Here is a 25079-nt window from a genome sequence, read left to right as displayed (position 1 = left end):
ATATTTCAATTAGCATACAGTATGACAGCATGTTTGCATCATTCATTTGTTTTGCATGCACCGGGCTCGGCGCATCATACTAACTGCATTTGTATTTCAATTCCAAGTTGAATACATGTTAGCTGTGGCATTCCATATGCCATGTTTAGAATAGTCGAGCCTGCTATAGTTTGCATTCTTGCATGTGTTGCATTAGGCATTTCTATATACTTAGGATTCATGCATGATTTCTAATGAGTTTTTGTTTTGGCTTAGAGTACTCGGTGAGTTTTATGCTTTAGCATCCTTGCATGCGTGTGAGTGACTGCCATAAATAGCATGCTTACCACAAGGCTAAATGCTTATTTGATATAACTGCCTGAATGCCTGTGGGTGAAGGTTGGGTTACTTGGATTGGAATAAATCATCAACTGTTTGTTTTAAGCCCACTAGATAGTGGCAAAACCATCTTTTCTAAGCCCACCTGCGGGTGGCAAAATCTGCATTTTAAGCCTACTTGCGAGTAGCAAACCATCTTTCAAGTATACAAGCATGAAATGTTTTGTTCCAATTCGGGCGACCCAATCTATACTTATATGCTGTGTGCATCACATAGTAACCTAGGCTAATAACCGGAATAAGGACACACAAAGTTTTCAAAAATTGATATCATGGTTAGTAGAGGCCGATCTTTGATCGGGCGAGCGGGGGTGCTCACGAAGTGACCTTCCCCAATCGTACCCAAGTTCCCGAGCCGAGGCAACTTTGGTGATGACGGACACGTGGCCTTTGGCACCGAGTCAGGGTTTCCTAAATTTCCCATTAAAAAAACATTTAGGTGGCGACTCTGTATCTGGCAAAGCAGTCCATGTTTGACACTTCTTTCAAAAAAATCTGTTTTCTCAAAACGATTTGCCGGATTTGGACTCTTTGGTTCAGACTTAGAACCGTGACAAATTTGAGAGTCCTGAGCTGTAGTGACCCCAAATGAACAGAACGGGACTAACCCTCCCGGGGCGTTCGAGGATGTCTACAGATGTTTGCTTTCCATTGGCGGAAATTTTCTTAGTTCACGGGGAGCCCACTGTTTCTCTAGGTATTGTTTCCCACCATTTTCTTATCTATGGCTCTTACATCACTTTGGCCCTTAATCTCTATTTCTCTGAAAAGCCATTTCCTCACTTTTTCTCTCAACGTACATTTCTCTATTCTTTAATCTCTCTCATTTTGTATCCCTTCCGTGGGTGGTTGATGGATAAGTAGGAAGTTGTGGGCTCTTGCCCCTAGTATTCTGCTAGATTCTCCTTCTTTCGCTCACAACTAGTGAGCTTTCCGACAAAGGGGCTGTGGTGTGACTGGATGTGCAGCAGATCTACAACTAACATCGATCGACGATGTCCTTGGCTTAACTTGACCGAGATGAGTTACAGCATGTCCCATCGGCCAGGTATACAATCGATTAGTCTCACATATTGCGTTTTCTACTTCTCCATTCCGATTCAGACGCCATTTTGGGTGTGATCGTCCAGACGAGGAAATCGAATATCCAGCTCCATTTCCAGTTCATGCTTCGCACTTGGCTTGGTACCTTACTGCTTGAAGGATGAGAAGTTTTTGGCCCCTACTACTAGCTTCAGTTGTGCCCCTTTTTGGCAAGTGCATTGACAACGGGAAAAAGACAGAAAACCTGACTCAACTATACCCCTAGTTCATTATTTTGACCATTTTTTGTTTTTGACTTTCTGCTAAAACAATTTTGACCAACATGAGAGTTAGATTGGCATGCTTGTTCACCTTTTGGTTTTGAAATCATGTAAGTCAAGCTATGAGCACTGAAATTTTTTCTTTTTTTGGTCCAAGAAATGGTCCAATTTTGAAAAAAAAGAGAGCACTTTTCGAGAAAATTAGTCAACTTTACTAAAAATCCTCAAAACTGTTTTTGCAAATGGCCACTACTTAACCGACGTGGAATTAACTCCTGAGATGCACAACCTCATATCTGAACTTGATTTGTCTTACAATTGAATCTTTTAACGGAATATGACACTCGATTTTGAATGAAGATGAGCCAATTAGACATGGATAGAATAACTGGGTTGAACAAGAATAAGCCAATCAACATGGATGAGACAAGCAGGTTGAAAATGGCTGGGGCTGAACTTCAAGATGAAGTTGCTTATGTATTCCAAAGATGGGAATCAAGCCGTATGTAGTTCCCGGTGTAAGGTGCACTCGGGTATTAACTCTCTCCTTTGACGCTCTAACTTTTGCCAAAGCCGCCCTTCCGGGTTTTCAACCTTGCGAGCTATTTTTCTTTTCTTTTTATTTTTCTCTATTTTTATCTTTTCTCTCTTCTTTTTTTTTCTTTGTTTCCATTTTTTTCATTTTTGTTCTTTTTCTTTTTTTTTTGCTGTAACTTTTGCCTGGATCGCCCTTCCGGGTTTTCGGCCCAGCGATCCTCTCAAGGATAGAAAAGTTAACTCATCCATGTTGATTGATTGTGAAATCTCTAGGCCATCTAAATCTACAAGAATGGCTATTGTTCTTGACTAAATAGACTTAATGATGTAAGAGCCCATCCAATTGGGTTTGAATTTGCCCTTAGTGTCACAGATAGGAACTTGACTTTCCTTTAGCAATAAATTTTCTTCTCTCCATTTATAAGATCTGGCTTTCTTGTCGATCTCTATTGGCATGAGAAATGACCCAGTTTTGACTCTTCGAGCGTATCTGACATTTTTTGCCCCTAGTTCAAGGGCCACTTCTCATCCAGCTATGCAAACTTCCTTTAATGACATCTGACCTTCTTGCCCCTAGTTCAAGGGCTGCTTCCAATTCGACTATGCAAGCCTCACATTTTGGTTGATGGTTGATCATTCTGAAAGGTTCAAGGTTTGAAAGCAAAGGGGTCGAGTCTCGAGGCCGAGAGTGATCCTATGTTGTACAATCTCAAGATCAATTCCAAGCATGTCTTCGTGAGACTACGCAAAAATATTTTTGAAATCTTTTAATAAAGTGACCAGTCGCTCGTGCTCTTCTGAAGATAATGTAGAACCAATTTGGATCAAGGCAGGATCCTTCTCAATACTCACATTAATAGACATGATCTTATTCATTAAGGGCTTAGCACGCCTCTTTTCCTCTCAATTGATCAAATTTTTGCAAATCCCAAGGAATACTTCATTCTTTGTTTTCATCACAATTTTGGAAACGGTTTTGAAAAACTTTGGTCAATGCAATAATTTAAAGGCACGGAGAAGTAGGTGCAAAGAACTGTCATTTCATTCAGAACTTCTAGCGCAACTAGCTTAATGATAAAAACAGATGCAAAAGAAAGAGTGAAAAAAGCAAACAAAACAAACAGGGAAATGATGTTTGAGTTAACACCCCCGAAATCACTAACCTCCGACACAACAAAACTAACTCAATACAACAAGACTGACTCAATACAACACAACAAGGCTGATTTAATACCCAAGTCTGAAAGTAAAATAAACAGTATTTTCAAAGTGCTAAAAAGTGCATGCCATCCACCGCATCTGGAGTAAAATGAGTGCCATCAGCAGGTGATTCATCCCCGATCACATAGTCACATTATCCTCCAAGTTCACTGATCTAGTGCCGATAGACTTTTTGGGACCTGGTGGAGTGATGACCTTATTGTCAATCAGATCTTGAACTTCATGGCGAAGGCCAAAACAACTGTCAGTGTCATGGCCGGTTTGTTGATGGAAGACACAGTACTTGGCAGCATCATACCTGGATGGAAAGGGATCAGGGAGAGGCCGAAGGTCAAAAGGTTTGAGATGACTTTGTCCTATGAGGATTTGGAGAGCTTTAGATAAGGTCATGAAAAGGGGATTGTAGGTGTGGTTACCAGTCCTGGAGAGATTGACAAGTGTTGATTGGGTTTGATAATCTCTTATGAGTGTAGGATTGGAGCTGAAATGGGTATTTCTGGTATGGCATCCCTTTTCATGGCTTGTTCCTTGATTCGAAATGCTTCCAACCTGAACGACAAAAGTGTCATCCACAGTCTTTGCAACAATTGCAAGCACTTGTTGTTTGTTCAGCCCTTTGACCTTCAAAGCCTCAATAGCCCATTGAAGCTATTCATAAGGGTCAATACTTGCCCCGGCCTTTTTCGTGCGACTTACTTCAGCTTTGCCAAGGGATTAGGTGACTATATTGAAACGAGGCCCAATTGTTGTTGACATGTCGTTACCCAGACTTGAAACGACTTCGGGTTGGCCCTTTTCAATTACAGCTTGCCTCAAGATTGGGGAGCTTTTTGGTGTGAAATTTCTGGCATGTGATGTGGTCGATGATGGAGCCAAAATCCCAAAGGCTAAATCTGCCACAGTTCTCTGCAAATCTTCAATCATACTCATTAGCTCATAAATAATGGGTTCATGGGTTTGAGATGAATGGGGTTCAAGTGCATCCATCATACACAAGTGTGTGCTTTTTGGAATGAACACCTCAGGCTTGGGTAAATGGGTTGGAGTGATGTATGTGCTGGGGTTGTAGGTAGATGGTAGTGTATAGATTAGGTTGATGTGTGAAGGTAATGGGTTAGTGTTAGCTTGAGGTCTTTTTGGTGGAGCTATGATCTCTTCGTCAATGAGATCCTAAATCTTATGACGGAAGCAGATGCAATGGTTTGTATCATAACTCGGTTGTTGATGATAGACACAACATTTAGCGGGGTCATGTCTTGAAGGAAAAAGATTTGGGAGGGGTCAGGGTTCTAGAAGCTCTAGGCGCCCTTTTTCTCACAGCATTTTCAAAGCTTGAAAGAGATTCATGAAAAGAGGATGAAAAGTTCAGGCTTGGGGCCAAGTTGAAGTAGTTGGTCTTTGGCTATTATCAGGAAGACGGGTTTTTATAGACATGGTGGTAGTGTTTACTTCTGAGCATTTCATAACTGTGCTACCACTGGTAGTAGCATTGGAATTACAAGTAACATTTTTCCTCATAAGCTCATTACCTTCCACAATGAGCCCTTGTCTGATGGCATCATTGATTTGAACCCCAATTTCATGGAGGTCCTTAAAGCTGAATATCATTTTCTGCAATATCTCAGCTTGTCTAGCCATATCTTGCTGCAGCGAACCTACTGATTACTAAAGACGGATCAGTAAATCCTCTAGATTTGTTAGAGGCTGAGCCCTGATAGGGGTAGATGGTCGTGCTCTGAACAGAGGTGATCTAGTTGGTAAATACTGGAACAGTAGAATAGTGGAGGGTGTGATGATCTTATTGATGTTGATGAGGTTGGTTAAGTGAGTAAGAGTTTCTTAGGTTTTGGGATTACCAATCGTAACACAGTGCGGAGAATGTTATCAGAGAGGGAGAAAGGTATTATATGCAAGGCTTATGACAGATACGGTGATGGGTGAGCACGTATGTGCTTCATTAGTATTTGTACAATCATTATGGTCCGTGTTGTATTTTATTTGAAATGTTTGTTCACAATTTGTGTAGGTGACAATGTTTCTAGGGCGATGATGTGGGTTGGGCGGGTAGATGGTACTGCAGTTTACTTCTCCGATGTTCGAGCCCTTGTACGGCAGGCTAGCGTGCGAGGGAATGTAAGTTGTGGTCACTATTTGTAGTAAATGATTATCATAATATCGTTGAATTATAATTCGTTTGCATTTGTTTGTGTTTTTTGGGGGTTTGTTTTTTAAGTAACTGTAATCATTATTTGCAGGTGATTGATACATATGTGGAGATGCTTACCGATGAGCAGGATACGCGGAATACGGGTACTGATTTCCCAGAGCAGTCATATTTTTTCAGCAGTATATGCTTGGTCAGTACGCACAAATGGCATGGAGTATTATGGTGTTTTCCACGCTTATATGATTCCACGTTGTTGTTGGTTTGTTGTGAGCAGGACATGATTAAAAATGTCAACAAGTCGGCGAGTTCCAAATACGTGATATAACAACCCCGACCCATGATTAACGTTAATCCGTACTTAATTATGTCTAACAGTAATTTAGGAGGGATTTGGCATTAATTTGCATGTGTATTGCATTATTTTTGTGTCTCTATCTGTTCGGTGTAGAAAGATTTGTTCTAACTTGAACTTCGATTTGCGAATTGAAAGCCCTATCTGCATTCGAATCAGAAACTGACTTGATTTATGTGTTAATTAGAATTTATAGAAATTTATGGTAAGCTTAATTAAAATTCAGTTCGGAGCGATTAAATTTGATTAAAATAATGCCATTTGATTAGTTATAACAAACTACTAGCTATAAGGCCACTTTGACACTCCACTCATCTCATTTCCTTGATCTTAAAACACTTTGAGCCTATTCTAAGGGAAAAACGTGAGAGAAAGGAAGAGCAGAGGGAGGTTGAGCTCAAATGAAGAATTGACTAGGAGATTGAAGCCAATTTGAAGCTTTGGGTTAGGATTCCACTTGAAATCAACCTTAGGTAAGAACTATACTCTTTAGCCTTGTATTTGAGACACCAAGTAAATGAACTCAAGAGGGTTAGGTGGTCAATTAAGCTAAGATTGGAGAATTGAAGCTCAATGCATACATGCATGTGTAGTTCATGGCATTTGAGGTTGTTTTTCCAAGGAATTCTTGCATGCATGTCATAATCCAAGCTTTGTTTTAGAAATTCTTCATGTTCCATGTCATATTGTCATAGTTGATCATGTTTTTGAGTTGAACTTTGTATTTGGTCATGTTTTGAGAAACTTTGGTTCAGAGAATTGCATTCAAGTCATGTTCATGAATTATTCTTAAGTTTAAAGTTGAATTTTTGTATGAATGGCAAGCCTTTGGGCCATGGTTTCTTGTTATAATTCTTTAAACATGTTGTATTATGAGTTTTCATGTGTTTCCTCAAGTTTCGGCCCAGAAAAATGAGTTTTGGATGCTTCAAAAGTTGAGTTTGAGCTTGGTGATCGAATGTGGAATTTCCAAAAATTTGATCCACGCTCGATTGGGGAACTTCACGCTCGAGCGTGCACTCTAAGTACATGCACTTCCGCTCGAGCGACGATGGTTACGCTTGAGCATGAGATGCATATACCTCGAAGTACTTGTGTTTTGCAGTCCGCTCGAGCAAGGGAATCTATGCTCGAGTGAAGGTCTGAGTCTCACGCTCGAGCGTAGGTTAAGCGTCCGTCGAGCGTAAAAAACATGCAACCAGTACTTTTTCAAGAGTTTACAGTCTGCTCGAGCGGAAAAAATCACGTTCGAGCGGAGCTTCATTGTCTGCATGTCCGCTCGAGCGCGGAAAGCCACGCTCGAGCGTTGAACTTATTTTCAGCAAGTTTTAAGAAATGTTTTCCAATGCATTCTTATATCCTCATTCCATCCTAGGCATTCCTAGGCCATGTTTAAGACTTCATAATGAGGATTAAAGGTTAGAAACACACTAAGAGCAAACGACATAAGTTGTGTACAATTCGAACGTATGTTTCAAGTGTGTATCTGTTATGTATCATGTAGGTCATGTGACGCATGCCGTTTAACCAATCTGCTCTGTCTGTCTGTCTCAAGGCCAACTGTGAGTAATAACATAGTAAAGCTATGTTCAACCTTATTTATTTTCTATATGATGGGATAAGAATTGTTTTTTGAAATGTTATGTTCTGTACAATGAATGATTGTCCAATTTCTGATATGTGTTCGTGACATCCTTAGTATCATATGATATGTGTTGGCTGTTACCCGGTATCAGAGGTTCCACCATGGAACTAAATCTGTTTGCATTCTGTTACCCGTACCGGAGGCTCCATCATGGGGCTTAGCGTGTTTATTTTCTGTTACCCAAATCCGGAGGTTCCTTTATGGAACTAGTTATTCGTAACCCTCACGTGTCTACATCTGTTCTGTATCTGCTCTGTTAGCACTTATGGATGTAGCACGTATACTTACGCATGACTTATGATTTCTATATATGATCTGGACAAGTTATGAATTTGATACGAAACTGAATTATGAATTCTGAATCTGTACAGACTCATTCATTGAAACCTCTTTACTCTGTTATTGTTCACTGTGCTTTTGCTCATAGTTTATATTATGTATGTAGGTGAGCCGGTGCGTGATCAAGGCCAGAGTTGACGGCCTTCATTTTGTTTTTGTCAGCCAACCGTTGTGCCTCCTGAAGAGGTTCCGATTGAAGTCTAGTTACATGGATGTTTTTGTACTTATGTTAGTCTCTGTCTATTTTGTACAGTTGGGTCCTGGATATTACGCTCTTGTAAATGTCTTGTAATTATGATATCCTTCAACCAACACGCTTATGTATATGCAAGTTTTGAAATATTTTGTCCTATGTTTATCGACACAGCTCATTGGACTATTTATATTTTGTACATTTGCTTCCGCAGCCCCTTATTATGTGCTTATTTGTTAAGAGGCCTTTGGTAATCCACGGATTACTGGCTGGTTACGATGCTAAACCTACAGGGGCAGGTTTGGGTAGTGACAGAGTGGTATCAGAGCACGTGTTCTACCGCACACACAGGTCCATATGAGCTTAGGATGTCTTAGTGAGAGTTAAGGGCATTCCATCTGCATGTATGAGTGTGTGGAAATCCAAATGAATATGAAAAACGGAATGCAAATTTAAGCAAATGAATTGAAAGAAACGAATAAGATTATGCCTATGTTTATTATCATTTGTTGTCTCTATAGTAACATGGAGAATGCAAGGGGAAGTGATGTAAGTGAATCTTCAGAGGCTCGCATGAGCCGAATGGAACAAATGCTTGCAGCATTGACTGAAACTTTGACACAACAGCAAAGACAACAACCTTTGCTCCCTTCACCTCCGCCGGCACAAGCCGAAGCAGATAATAATGACATCATCAACTTGACACAGAAATTCATGAAAATGAAACCGTCGACATTTTATGGTGGAATTGAACCGTTGAAAACAGAGACACGGTTACTTGAAATAGAAAAGCTATATGAAGTGTTTCCTTATTCTGAAGTCCAGAAAGTTCTTCTAGCCACCTATACTCTGAAAGATGAAGCCCGTAGGTGGTGGTTACTGATTCGAAGTGGCAATGGGAATATGACGTGGGCACAGTTTAATGCGATCTTCTATGATAAATATTTTCCCCAATGTTTCAGGGATCGAAAAGTGTATGAGTTTCAAGAACTTAAACAGGGAAGGATGTCTGTAGCTGAGTATGAAGCCAAATTCACTGAACTGGCACAGTTTGCTCCACATATGGTGGATACTGATTACAAGAAAGCACGAAAATTTGAAGGTGGACTGGATTTGGAGGTGTTTGATCAAGTAGGCGTATTGAAATTGCTTACTTATGTGGAAGTTTTAGATAGATCCATAATGGCGGAAGCCACACTAGCTGCTATGAAACAAAGTAAGGCCCCAGTAGCTATACAAATGGATTGGAAAGGAAAGAGGTCTGGATATGGTTTTAGAAGAGGCCGGTCTTATGTCAGTAAGAAGCAGAACACAGGGTTGACAAGCAGCTCGAGTCAGAGTAGTGGGTCTATCTCAATCTGTTCTGATTGTGGTAGAAGGCATAGGGGTGTATGCTACCGAGTATCCGGTGCTTGTTTCCGATGTGACCAGGCAGGTCATGTAGTGAAGGATTGCCCACTCAGGTCTGAGAATACGAGCCGTCCTACAGCAAGTTCAGCTGGATCCGCCTCTACAGCCAAAGTAAATGCAAAAGCCAATACTGGGAAAGAACCTCTGAGGCAAGGTCGAGTGTTCACCTTAGTGCCCGGTGATATACAAAACACCTATACTGTGGTGTCAGGTACACTCTCTGTATGTTCTCCAAAATGCATGTGTACTGATAGATTATGGTTCTGCACATTCCTTTGTATCGCATGCTTTCTCTCGAAAATTGACTAGACCATTAGAACTTATGACATATGTGTTATTTGTATCTACGCCGTCTGGGGTTCTATGATGTGTGCTCATGTTTATCCAGCATTGTGACAACCCTCACCTCTAATTAGTGCTAATATGTAATTAAGCATGATAAATAACTGATTAGAATGAAATCCTGAATTGATTTTAGAAATGTATTGTTTTAAATGCATTTCTATCTGTTTATCTGTTTGATTTCTGAATGAATCTGTTCATGTTTTAATTTCGAATTGCAAATTGAAGGCCTTATCGACAGCCAAATCAAAAACTGATTAGTGTTTTATGCTAATTAGAATTTATGTGATTTTATGGTAGGTTTAATTAAAATTAAATTTGGAATGATTAAATTAGATTGAATAATGTTAAATTACATTAGATTGTGTTATTACCAAATTGCCATTGAGTGGCCATTTTCTACAACATTGTTTGGCACCTTTATACATCATTTTTTCAGCCACTTTCTTAGACTAAACCGATGGAGAGAGGGAGAGTAGAAGAAATTGAGCTCATCAAGAGTTTAGCTTGGAGACTTAGAAGATTTGAGGGGAATTTACAAAATTGAGCTTATATACTTTGAATTCAAGACCTAAGGTAAAGACTTCATCCTCTCATTTGTACATTTGAGCTATTCTTGCATGGTTCATGGGATTAAGGGAGGTTAGAGTCAAGTATTGGTTTAAAGTGTTGAATTGAGGCTTAATCCATGCATGCATGTACATATTCTTGAATTTTGAGGTTGTTCTTCATGAATTTCCACATGCATGTTCATGTTTATGTTATAGTCCATGAATTCGCCATAGTTTTGAGCTTAATCTTGCATTTGATCAAGTTTTAGAGCACTAGAGTTCATAAGAGTTCATGCATGTTATGTTTTTACATAATTCATGAAAAACTTCTTTGAAATGGTGTTCAATTGACTTACCTATGGGCTTTGATTTTACAAATTGATCTTTGAAACATGTTGTATTATGAGTTTCCAAGAGTTTTCCGAAAAATTAGCCCAAGGGAATCGAATTTGAAGCTTTAAAAGTTGAATTTCATGCTTGAGGTTCAATCTGGAAATTCCAGATTTTGGATCCATGCTCGAGCGTAGGACTTCACGCTCGAGCGTGCACTCTGAGTACATGCACTTCTGCTCGAGCGTGGAAAGTCACGCTCGAGTGTGAAATGCATATGCCCGGAAGTTCATGTGTTTTACAGTCCGCTCGAGCGAGAAAGTTCACGCTCGAGCGAGGACCTGAGTCTCACGCTCGAGCGGGGGTCGAGCATCCGTCGAGCGTGAATTGCATGCATCCAGTACTTTTCATGAAGTTTGCAATCTGCTCAAGTGTAGGAAGTCACGCTCGAGCGGGGCTCCTTTGTCTGCATGTCCGCTCGAGCGTGGACCCTTGTTTCAGCAAATTTTGAAAAGTGCTTTAAAATGCATCATTGCATCCTATTTCCATCCTAGGCATTCCTAAGCTATGTTTAAGGTAGCTTAATGAGGATATTGATGTAGAACCACACCGAGTCAAGATAAGGACTAAGTTGTTGATTCCCGAGTTCGTAACTTAATGTGTGTTCGTTCTATAACTGTGTAGGGTTGGCACCCGAGGACGCCCACTAGCTGCTTATAGCCCAGTGCTCTGTGAGTAACAATGTTGTAAAGATATGTTCAATTATGATTATTTCCTGAATGATCAACTGTTCTGCTTACAGAAACGTTATTGTTTAATGAATGAATGTTTGTTCTATTTGTAAATTGTATCCCTGGCATCCATAGCAATTTACTGTTACTGCTACTGACACAGAGATCTCTATCGGTTCCCATGTTTGGAACCATTACTGTTACTGTTATGATGGCCATCGACTGACTGTTCGGTCTGTTAAGACCTACTATACTGTTTTGCTATGAGATGCACCACATATTACTGCTATGGTTCCTAAGTGTCTGATATGACTGTTTAATTACTGAAAGGACATTTATTCTTAACCTTTTTACATAACTGTTGTTCACTGGGCTTTAGCTCACTGTTTATATATATATATATATGTAGGTGCCCAGGCACCGGACCGGAGCTAGGAGCGTCGGGTTAGCTTTGTTTTGTCAAAGCCAACAATTGTGCCTCACTTCGAGGTTCCCAGTCTGTTCAAGCTATGGCTACTTTAGGGTGTCTCAATTCCACCCTTTTTGTCTCTGTTTTGTGTAAAACTTGACTGTATAGCTACGATGTAGGGATTTGGTCCCTAACCTGAATGTTTTGTGTATCTGAGTTGTATATATGTTTTGACTACGAATGTGAATATGTTTAGAAAAGTCTTTTTGCATACAGAATGTCACAGCTCATTGGACATCTCCCATAGGGACGGGTTTGGGTCGTGACAGAGTGGTATCAGAGCGATATCAAACCACGAGTTATACCGCACACACGTGTCCAAATGAGTGTAGACACCCCATTTTTGACCGTCCTCAAGACTTGGACGTCATCGCTTGGAACACTCGGTGATTATCCATGTTTGTGTTCGTTTGGAGTTCCCGGAGGTCTCGGCTCGCGTGCCTTGCCTCAGGATCTCCGAACCCAACCGTTTAGTGTCTGGTTTCACACCAAACACTTGTGTTTTGCCTTGGAGGGGTAGGGAATACCTTGTGAGGCATCCCCACACACCACCGGCAGTGGCTAGAGGCCACCGGTTGGTTTGTGCTGCTACCGGCAATATATATTGCCGGTCGGCACATTTTGTTGCCGGCCGGCACTCAATTTTGCCAAAATGGCATTTTTAGCCGGCCGACTACTGTGCATCTGCTTTTGCAGATATTTTAAGACAGCTGTCTTGCTTTTTGCTCCCCTCCATACACGTGTATGGAGGGATCTCCCTCTTATGAAGCTTGTCTTGTAAGCTTTACAAGACAAAAGCTTCTATAAAGAGAGGGGCTCTCTCTTGTTGCTGGGGTTAGAGACTTGAAACACTTGAGAGAGATTTAGACAGCCATTTTTAGGGTTTTGAGTTCTAGGGTTAGAATCCATACACCTTCTATCTCTATATCTCCCTCTTGTGTGTGTTTTAGTGTGTTTAGTCCATACTATTGCACACAAACACCTAGTGTTTCACCTTCACTTAGCTACTGAGGTTCTAAGGGACTGATTTTGGTGTTTTGGCGTTAGATTCAAGCCAAGGAGGGCCATTGGAGCATCATTTGTAAAGGGGTCTTCAAGGGTGAGAATCTAGTCCCATTATTCCCCATTTTTGCATCTTGTTTTTACCTATCTTAAAATCGTTTTTGAGCTTAGTGTATAATACAAAAAAGTTCTGTTTTTAGACCCTCTTGGTTGTTTATTAAGAGTGTTTTGTGGTTTGAGGGTGTTTGACCCCTCCTAGGCCTTGAAAGGCCTCATTTTGTGCTATTTTGTGCTAGTTTCGAGACTTTGGTGTTTGGGCCTCTTCACCACTGAAATCTTGAGGGATTTCAGTGGTGAAGATGGTGCCTTGAAGTCTCCAAACGGGGAGGGCCACCCCCTCTCCTTGTTGTCCTTGAAATGGACCTTTTTTTGGCCTCTTGAGGGAGCCTATGTTTGAGTGTGTGTTTGAGTATGTATAGACTGTTTTTCATGCTTATATTTCCATAATATAACATGCTTTTAAATTGGTTTTGGTACTCCATGCATGCTTAGCATAGTTGCCATGTAATGCCTTGTGATCCCTTAACATGTCTTAGGTTGTGTGCCTTTGTTTCTAGCATGTTTTAGGCTTACATTTGTGAAGATTTTGTGCTTATCTTGACATGTTTTAGGTCTGTCCATAAGTGTTTGGGTTGATCTTGGCATGCTTAGTATAGCCCCTTTGCATGTTTGGCTTGTTGGTCTTAAGTGCATAAGTGTGTAGCATGCATCGCTTGTATAATTTTCAATGGTTTGGAACCATTTTCCATGCTATTCCAGTCCCTTAAACATGCTTGCTTGATTGCCTTGCATACCTCTTTAATGCTTTGGAAGCATGTGTTGCATGCTCCATGTTTTGACCATCGTGCATGTCTCTAAATTTAAGCCACTTAGATGCCATCTAAGTAGTCCTTTAGCCTTGTTTTAACATGCTAAAAATCTGCTTTTAGTTGTTTAATGCATGCCGTGATTGTTATGCTAAATGTGCTTCAAAGCTTCATGACTTGCCTCAAGTATTTGGACCATGCTTGCATGCATTTGCCTATCTTGTTTAACATGATTTGGGCATCATTTTATAGCACGATTTTAGAGCTCATGTTGCATGCTAATTGTCCATGAAATCTCTTTTCGAGTGTGCTTGAATGTTGCTTGTTTAATGCTTGAGGCTTGGACCATAACATGTGTATGTGTGCACGTGTGTTTAGCCTCCATTTTTGGGCATTTTGGCCACTGTTTTAGGACTATTTAGGGCTGCCTAATTCATGCTTAAGTCCACCCTCCATTTGGTTTGCATGCTTACCTTGCATGTTTGCTTGTATGCTTTGCATAAGTACATTGCATTGTTCATATTGCATGAATGATAACATGCTTAGGTTGCATTGCATCAACATGCATTCCTTGCCCCTTGATTTGGTGATAGGGATTGGGACTTTGGTTTGATTTGGTTTGCACGCATTTGAAATCAAAGTTGCATACTTGGTCACTTGGGCCATCATGCATGGAAATGTGTGATTGATGGTCCGAGAATCGAGACACATGCCCCTTTGAGTCATTACCATGATAGGGGGCATGATTGGTGCATATATGCCTTGAATTGTGCTACCATGCTTTGCCCTGCCCTCTGTTGCTGTGAGTTGCAGGTTCTGCAGGCATTCTTTGCCGACCGGCAGTATAAATTGCCGACCAGCAGTAAACAACCAGCCGATGGATTAATTTTGTGCCGGTGGCTATACCACACTGCCGGTGGCAATTCCATTCAGCCGGTGGCACTCCCCATTGTCCAAGGATGCAGTCCTGAGGTTTTGGCAATCCCCAGAGGAGTGAAACAAGGAAAACAGAGGCAGCCTATGCATGGCGGCGCATTTCCCGAGGCGATTTACTGTTTTCTTAGCCTAAGTTAATTTGCTTAGTTGATTAGGCAATTTGTAATATTTAATTAGCTTGCGTAGTTAATTAATTTGTATTATTTATTTGGTCCCTCCGAGCGATGGCAAATCTGTAATAAGTGTGTGTGAATGGTGTGTACGTCTTCCAATCCCCACTTCTTTCTTCCCTTTTACTTACCTGCTTTGATGGTTAGTATTAGGGCACGTTTAATTTAGCATACCTTATGCTATGCATGCGTGCATTCATGCATTTGTATTGCATGCATTGGGCTTGGTACATCATGCTAACTGCATTTGTATTTCAATTCCAAATTGAATACGTGCATCAAATTGATCGCATTTCATATGCCATGCTTAGGTTAGCTGAGCCTACTTCGATTGCATCCTTCATGTGTTGCATTAGTCATTTTTAACATAAGCTAGGATCACGCATGTTTGCTAACTAGTTTACCGTTTTGGCACGGAGTACGATGTAAGTATTTATGCTTTAGCATCTCGCATGTGTGTGAATGTTAAAGTATGCTTGCCATGCGGCTAAATGCTTATTTGTTAAACTGTTTTAATGCCTGTGGGTGAAGGTTGGGTTGCTCGAGTTGGAAAAACTCGTTGAAATCCGTGTTTTAGCTTACTTGCGAGTAGCAAAATCCAAAAACAGTTTCCCAAAACAAACGGATATGCAATGTTTATTTCTAAATTAGGCAATCTAGTCTATACTTGTTTGTTGTGCGCATAACATAGTAATTCTAGGCTAACAACTGGAATAAGAACACATAAAGTTTTCAAAATCAGATATCACGGTTAGTAGAGGCCGGTCTTCGGACCGGGCGAAAGGGGGTGCTCATAGCTGACCTTCCCCGATCGTACCCAAGCTCCCGAGCCGAGACAACTCCGGTGATGACGGACATGTGGCCTTCGGCACCGAGTCAGGGTTTCCTAAATTTCCCCATTAAAAAATATTTAGGTGGCGACTCTGTATCTGGCAAAGCAGTCCATGTTTGGCACTACTTTTTCAAAAATCTGTTTCTCAAAACGATTTGCCAGATTTGGACTCTTTGGTTCAGATTAAGAACCGTGACACAAATCAAGAGTCCGAACTGTAGCGGGTCCCCTCGCGGACTTGTTACAATGAGCTATAGGACGTCCTAGAAAAGTAATTAGGGCATTGTATAAGCATGAGAAAGTGTGTGTGGCCATGACATGAATATATGTGCTAATGTGTTTAAGTATGTAACTGCCTATGTCTATTATTACCATAATGCCTATAGTGGAATGGACAACGCAAGAAATGCCGATGAATCTGAATCATCTGAGGCAAGAATGGCAAGATTGAAAAGAACAGTTGAACTGTTGACTGAGGCCTTGAGGCTACAACAGAACCAACAGCCCCAACCTCCTCCAGTTCAACCGGTGCAAAATGTTAATGAGGATAAAATTGCCTTGACACAGAAGTTCAGTAAAATGAAACCATAATCCTTTCAGGGAGGCCTTGAACCGTTAAAGGCCGAAGCATAGGTTCTAGAAACAGATAAACTATTTGAAGTGTTTCCGTGTTCCGAAGCACACAAGGTATTACTGGCTACCTTTACTTTACAAGAAGAGGCCAGAAGATGGTGGATGCTTGTTCGTGACACCAATACTGCTTTGACTTGGGCTCAATTTAAAGAAGCCTTCTTTGAAAAATACTGTCCTCAGTGTGTCAGGGATCGCAAAGTGACTGAGTTTGAACAGTTGAAACAAGGTACTATGTCAGTGGCAGAGTATGAATCAAAGTTTACTGAACTCGCCAAATATGCGCCACACATGGTGGACACTGATTACAAAAAGGCCAGGAAGTTTGAAGGCAGCCTTAATGTAGAGATACTTGACAGAATCAATGTGCTAAAGTTACTGAAATATGCGGATGTTCTTGACCGGGCGATAATAGCTGAGTCGAACATCGAGGCATTAAAACAGACCGAAACACCAGCGACTGAATGGCGTGGTAAGAGACGGGGTTTTAAGTTTAAGAAAGGCCGAAGCAGTCCATTGAACAAAACGCAAAATACAAGGTCAACAACCAGTTCTAGCCAGGGAAACAATTCCATACCACCTTGCTCTGAATGTGGGAAAAGGCATAAGGGGGTTTGCTATAAAATCTCTAGTGCTTGTTATAGGTGTGGCAAAGTGGGTCACATGGTTAAAAATTGCCCTTTCACTTCTTAAGGCAATAGTAAAGCTGCAACTAGCGCAGCAGCATCAACTGTTGCACCGAAACCCAATCCCAAAGCTACCGGAAAGGAGCCTCTAAGGCAAAGCCGAGTGTTCGCACTTATACCGGGAGATGTGCAGAATACCGAGACCGTTGTGTCAGGTATACTCTCAATCTGTACTCAAAATGCTTATGTTCTGATTGATTCGGGGTCTACACATTCATATGTCTCGCATGCTTTTTCGCAAAAACTAAATAGACCACTGGAACCCATGAATTATTTGTTAGCTGTATCTTCACCTGTTGGGGGATCCATGACTTGTGTTTACATGTACCCTGCATGTGAAATTATTGTTGGGGATGTGCATTTGTATATTGATTTACTGCCTTTGAATATCGATCATTTCGATGTGATATTGGGAATGGACTGGTTAACAAAATATCATGCTACCATAGACTGTGTGACAAAACAAGTTATTTTCCGTCCACCTGGATTGCCTGAATTTGTATTTAACGGAGTTGGTGTAGTGCCTCCCCCATATCTGGTTTCGTCTATGAAAGCTTTTAAACTAATTAAGAAGGGATGTAAAGGGTATCTATGTTGTATATTGGCTGTACCTACTGATGCTAAAGCGAATGTGGACAGTATTCCCATAGTCAGAGAATTCCCAGATGTTTTTCCAGATGATTTGCCAGGGGATTTGATTGACAGGGACATTGAGTTCACCATTGATGTGATTCCGGGTACACAGCCAGTTTCCAAAGCTCCGTACAGAATGGCACCTACCGAACTGAAAGAATTGAAAATTCAGCTACAAGAACTGTTGGATAAGAAGTTCATCAGGCCTAGTACTTCGCCATGGGGCGCTCCAGTTTTGTTTGTGAAAAAGAAAGATGGCTCACTGAGACTCAGCATTGACTACCGTGAACTGAACAAGGTAACAGTGAAAAATAAATATCCATTGCCTCGTATTGATGACTTATTTGACCAGTTACAAGGTGCCCAGGTTTTCTCCAAAATTGACCTTCGATCCAGATACCACCAGCTGAAAGTCAAACCAGAGGACATTGAAAAGACTGCCTTCCGAACGAAGTACGGACATTATGAATTCCTTGTTATGCCTTTCGGAGTTACTAATGCACCTGCTGCATTTATGGACCTTATGAACAAAATTTTTAAACCGTTCCTCGATGAATTTGTAGTTGTTTTCATACATGACATTTTGATTTATTCCAAGAGTAAGGAAGAACATGAACGTCATTTGAACATTGCCTTACAGACCTTAAGAGAACGAAAACTGTATGCAAAACTAACGAAATGTGAATTTTGGCTAGACAATGTAATGTTTTTGGGACATGTGATTAGTAAGGATGGCATTTCAGTTGACCCACAGAAGATTGAAGCAGTAGTGAATTGGCCCAAATCGTCCAATGTTACTGAAGTCTGAAGTTTCTTAGGCTTAGCCGGATACTACAGGTGATTTGTGAAGGACTTCTCCAAAATTGCCCTACCGTTGACTCAGTTGACTCAAAAAGGGATATCATTTGACTGGACTGACCACAGAGAATCAGCTTTTCAAGAGTTAAATACTCGACTTGTGACTGCATCGATTCTTACCCTACCCTCAGGTACGGATGGATTTACCATATTTAGTGATGCTTCTTATAAGGGTTTGGGATATGTATTGATGCAGAATGATAAAGTTAGTGCATATGCTTCCCGACAACTGAGACCGCATGAAAAGAACTACCCGACCCATGACTTAAAACTTGCTGTAGTGGTATTTGCATTGAAAACTGGCGTCACTACCTTTATGAGGCAACATGTGAAGTGTATACAGATCACAAGAGCTTGAAATATTTCTTCACACAGAAAGAATTGAACATGAGGCAACGAAGATGGTTAGAACTGATAAAAGATTACGACTTGCAAATTTTGTACCATCCGGGAAAAGCTAACACCATTGCCGATGCATTGAGTCGGAAATCAGTTGGAAATTTAGCTTGTTTATTCACCGGGCAAAAAAAATTGCTATGTGACCTTGAAAAATTTGAAGTTGAGATTGTTTTGCGTGAACAAGGTGAAACCTTAGCCGCTATTTCTGCTCAACCGGCACTGATTGAGGAGATTAAAGAGAAACAACAACATAATGACTTTTTGAAAAAGGTCATTGATGAACGGGAGTCCAAACCGAGGCCGGACTTTAAATTTGAGAACAATGTATTGAAATTCCAGGGATGGTAGTGTGTACCGAATGATTCTGAACTTAAAAGACGAATTCTGCAAGAGGGCCACAATTCGAAACTGTCTATCCATCCAGGAAATACGAAAATGTACCAAGACTTGAAATTGAATTTCTAGTGGCCGGGAATGAAGAAAGAGATTGCTGGCTTTGTATCGAAATGTCTTCATTGCCAACAAGTTAAAGCTGAACATCAACAACCCGCAGGCTTACTGCAACCCTTACCAATACCGGAGTGGAAATGGGAACATATCACTATGGATTTCATTGTTGGTTTACCTCGCTCCAGTAAAGGTATGAACTCAATTTGGGTTATTGTTGATAAATTGACTAAATCTACTCACTTCTTACCTGTCAAAACAATTTACAATGCGGATAAATTGGCTATAATTTATATTGATGAGATTGTTAGATTGCATGGAGTGCCTGTGTCCATTGTTTCTGATAGGGACTCGAAGTTTACATCGACATTTTGGTAAAGCCTACAAACAACATTGGGTACTAAACTGAGACTGAGACTAAGTAGTGCGTACCATCATCAGACAGATGGCCAATCAGAAAGAACCATCCAGACTCTAGAAGATTTACTGCGAATGTGTGTCCTTGATTTCCAAGGAAATTGGGAAAGCCATTTACCTTTAGCCGAATTTGTCTACAACAACAGCTTTCACTCGAGCATTGGTATGGCGCCTTTCGAGACTTTGTATGGCAGAAAATGCCGATCTCCTATTTGCTGGGCAGAAGTTGGAGATGGGCCTTTGCTTGGGCCCAAAATTGTACATGAGACTACCGAAAAAATGAAACTGATTCAACAGAGACTAAAAACCGCACAAAGCCGACAGAAAAGTTATGCGAATGTTCGAAGGCGAGACAGGGAATATGAAGTAGGTGAGCACGTTTTTGTTAAAGTGACACCAATGAAGAGTCAAACTCATTTTGGAGTCAAGGGTAAGCTAGCACCAAGATATGTTGGGCCGTATGAGATTATTGAAAAGATCAATCTCGTGGCGTATCAAGTAGCACTTCATCCTGAAATGGAGCATATGCATAATGTCTTCTATATTTCAATGTTGAGGGATTATCTTCGGGATCCCTTCCATGTGATCGAGCCTACCCGTGTAGTGCTAAGTGATAACTACACTTATGAAGAACGACCTATTCAGGTTGTAAACCGACGAATCAAGAAGTTGAGAAACAAATAAATTTCGTTAGTGAAAATGGATTGGCAAAACCACGGTGGCACTTATGCCACTTGGGAAAGAGAAGATGATATGTTGAAAAGATATCCTGAACTGTTCCCCCTGGATCCATTGTTCTTCCAGAATGAAGGTAATCCGAGTTTGGAGGACCAAACTCTTTTTAAGGAGGGAAGACTGTGACAACCCTCACCTCTGATTAGTGTTAATCTGTGATTAAGCATGATAAGTAACTGATTAGAATGAAATCCTGAATTGATTGTAAGAGTGTATTGTTTTAAATGCATTTCTATCTGTTTGATTTCTGAATGAATCTGTTCATGTTTTAATTTCGAACTGCAAATTGAAGGCCTTATCGGCGACCGAATCAGAAACTGATTAGTGTTTTATGCTAATTAGAATTTATGTGATTTTATGGTAGGTTTAATTAAAATCCGATTTGGAATGATTAAATTAGATTGAATAATGTTAAATTACATTAGATTGTGTTATTACCAAATTGCCATTGAGTGGTCATTTTCTACAACATTGTTTGGCACCTTTATACATCACCTTTTCAGCCACTTTCTTAGACTAAACCGAGAAAGAGAGGGAGAGTAGAAGAAATTGAGTTCATCAAGAGTTTAGCTTGGAGACTTAGAAGATTTGAGGGGAATTTACAAAATTGAGCTTCTATACTTTGAATTCAAGACCTAAGGTAAAGACTTCATCCTCTCATTTGTACATTTGAGTTATTCTTGCATGGTTCATGGGATTAAGGGAGGCTAGAGTCAAGTATTGGTTTAAAGTGTTGAATTGAGGCTTAATCCATGCATGCATGTACATATTCTTGAATTTTGAGGTTGTTCTTCATGAATTTCCACATGCATGTTCATGTTTATGTTATAGTCCATGAATTTATCATAGTTTTGAGCTTAATTTTACATTTGATCAAGTTTTAGAGCACTAGAGTTCCTAAGAGTTCATGCATGTTATGTTTTTACATAATTCATGAAAAACTTCTTTGAAATGGTGTTCAATTGACTTACCTATGGGCTTTGATTTTACAAATTGATCTTTGAAACATGTTGTATTATGAGTTTCCAAGAGTTTTCTGAAAAATTAGCCCAAGGGAATAGAATTTGAAGATTTAAAAGTTGAATTTCATGTTTGAGGTTCAATCTGGAAATTCCAGATTTTGGATCCACGCTCGAGCGTAGGACTTCACGCTCGAGCGTGCACTCTAAGTACATGCACTTCTGCTCGAGCGTGGAAAGTCACGCTCGAGTGTGAAATGCATATGCCCAGAAGTTCATGTGTTTTACAGTCCACTCGAGCGAGAAAGTTCACGCTCGAGCGAGGACCTGAGTCTCACGCTCGAGCGGGGGTCGAGCATCCGTCGAGCGTGAATTGCATGCATCCAGTACTTTTCATGAAGTTTGCAGTCTGCTCAAGTGTAGGAAGTCACGCTCGAGCGGGGCTCCTTTGTCTGCATGTCCGCTCGAGCGTAGAAGCCGCGCTCGAGCGTGGATCCCTGTTTCAGCAAATTTTGAAAAGTGTTTTAAAGTGCATCATTGCATCCTCTTTCCATCCTAGGCATTCCTAGGCTATGTTTAAGGCAGCTTAATAAGGATATTGATGTAGAACCACACCGAGTCAAGATAAGGACTAAGTTGTTGATTCCCGAGTTCGTAACTTAATGTGTGTTCGTTCTGTAACTGTGTAGGGTTGGCACCCGAGGACGCCCACTAGCTGCTTATAGCCCAGTGCTCTATGAGTAACAATGTTGTAAAGATATGTTCAATTATGATTATTTCTTGAATGATCAACTGTTCTGCTTGCTGAAACGTTATTGTTTAATGAATGAATGTTTGTTCTATTTGTAAATTGTATTCCTAGCATCCATAGCAATTTACTGTTACTGCTACTGACACAAAGATCTCTGTCGGTTCCCATGTTTGGAACCATTACTGTTACTGTTATGATGGCCATCGACTGACTGTTCGATCTGTTAAGACCTACTGTACTGTTTTGCTATGGGATGCACCACATATTACTGCTATGGTTCCTAAGTGACTGATATGACTGTTTAATTACTGAAAGGACATTCATTCTTAACCTCTTTACATAACTGTTGTTCACTTTGCTTTAGCTCACTGTTTATATATATATATATATATATATGTGTGTGTGTGTGTAGGTGTCCAGGCACCGGACTGGAGCTAGGAGCGTCGGGTTAGCTCTTGTTTTGTCAAAGCCAACCATTGTGCCTCACTTCGAGGTTCCCAGTCTGTTCAAGCTATGGCTACTTTTAGGTGTCTCAATTCCACCATTTTTGTCTCTATTTTGTGTAAAACTTGACTGTATAGCTACGATGTAGGGATTTGGTCCCTAACCTAAATGTTTTGTGTGTCTGAGTTGTATATATGTTTTGACTACGAATGTGAATATGTTTAGAAAAGTCTTTTTGCATACAAAATGTCACAGCTCATTGGACATCTTTATTTACTGTTTTGGCTTCTGCCAGCCCCTTTACTCTGTATTACTGTCATTACTGTTAAGCAGACTTTTGGTAATCACGGATTACTGGCCAGTTACGATACCTAACCCATAGGGGCGGGTTCGGGTCGTGACAAGCATGTGATATTATGATTGGCGATATGATGTTATATGTTGACTTATTGCCCTTGAACATTGATCATTTTGATTGTATTTTGGGAATGGATTGGTTGACTAAATACTATGCTACCATTGACTGTGCAAGTAAATCTGTTGTGTTTAGACCACTGGGTATGCCTGAATTTACTTTTACTGGGAATGGGGTAGTTCTTCTCCCATATCTGATTTCAGCTCTGAAAGCCAGAAACCTGCTTTGGAAGGGATGTAGGGGTTACTTGTGTTGTATACTGACTACATCATCTGATAGAACTAATGTAGAAATTATTCTTGTTGTTTGTGAATTTCCCGATGTGTTTCCAAATGACTTACCTGGGGACTTAGTTGATAGAGAAATTGAGTTCACTATTGAGGTGTTTCCGGGAACGTAACCTATTTCCAAGACCCCCTATAGAATGTCTACCTCAGAATTGAAAGAATTAAAAACTCAACTTCAGGAGTTGTTGAATAAGAAATTTATCCGTCTGAGCACTTCACCTTGGGGTGCTCCAGTCCTGTTTGCCAAAAAGAATGATGGATCTTTGAGGTTGTGTATAGACTATCGAGAACTGAACAAAGTAACTATCAAGAACAAATACCTTCTGCCCCGAATAGATGACTTGTTTGACCAACTTCAGGGTGCCTAAGTATTTTCCAAAATTGACCTCAAATCTGGGTATCACCAGTTAAAGGTTAAGGCTGAAGACATAGAGAAAACTACATTCAGAACTAGATATGGGCATTATGAATTTTTAGTAATGCCGTTTGGGGTGACCAATGCACCTGCTGCCTTTATGGACCTTATGAACAGAGTGTTTAAATCATTTCTGGATGAATTTATTGTTGTGTTTATTGATAATATTCTGATTTACTCCAAAAGCAGGAAAAAACGTGAGAATCACTTGAGAACTGCTCTACAGACCTTGAGAGAAAAGAAATTATATGCTAAATTGTCCAAATGTGAATTCTGGCTTGACAGTGTGGCATTTTTTAGTCATGTAATCAACAAAGATGGTGTTTATGTTGACCCTCAGAAAATTGAAGCTATTGTGGATGGGCCTAAACCGACAAATGTGACAGAGATTAGAAGTTTTCTAAGACTTGCAGGTTACTACAGGAGATTTGTAAAAGACTTTTCCAAGCTTGCCATGCCATTGACCCAGTTAATTCAAAAGAATGTGTCATTTAATTGGAACGAACAAAGAGAGGCAGCCTTTCAAGAGTTGAAAACCAGGTTAGTGACTGCACCAATTTTAACCTTGCCCAATGGTACTGATGGGTTTCAAGTTTGCAGTGATGCTTCCTACAAAGGTTTGGGGTGTGTATTAATGCAAAACGAAAAAGTGATTGCCTATGCTTCTCGACAACTCCGACCTCATGAAAAGAATTACCCGACGCACGATCTCGAATTAGCAGTTGTGGTGTTTGCTTTGAAAATCTGGCGTCACTACTTGTATGGGGTAACTTGTGAGGTGTATATCGATCATAAAAGCTTGAAATATTTTTTCACCCAAAAGGAATTGAACATGAAACAGAGGCAATGGTTAGAGTTAATCAAAGATTATGATTTGCAAATCTTATATCACCTAGGGAAAGCTAATACCGTAGCAGATGCTTTGAGCTGAAAATCTAGTGCAAATTTGTCATGCTTGCTGTCTAATTGAAAAGAATTGTTGGATGACCTGGAACAGAAGGAGATTGAGATTGTCGTGCGAGAACAATGTGGGATTTTAACTGCTATTTCCGCTCAACCTACAATTCTTGACGGGATCAAACAGAAGCAATGTGAAGATGAATACTTGAAAAAGATCATAGAGAAATTGGATTCAAAGTCGAGGTCGGGATTTGTGTTTGAGAATGACGTGCTGAAATTTCAAAACTGCCTTTGTGTACCCGATTATTGTGATTTGAGAAAACGTGTT

Source organism: Camellia sinensis, chromosome 11, assembly GCF_055761805.1.
Source record: "Camellia sinensis isolate YWXY chromosome 11, ASM5576180v1, whole genome shotgun sequence".
In the NCBI taxonomy this organism is placed as follows: Eukaryota; Viridiplantae; Streptophyta; class Magnoliopsida; order Ericales; family Theaceae; genus Camellia; species Camellia sinensis.
This window is presented reverse-complemented; position numbering follows the sequence as displayed.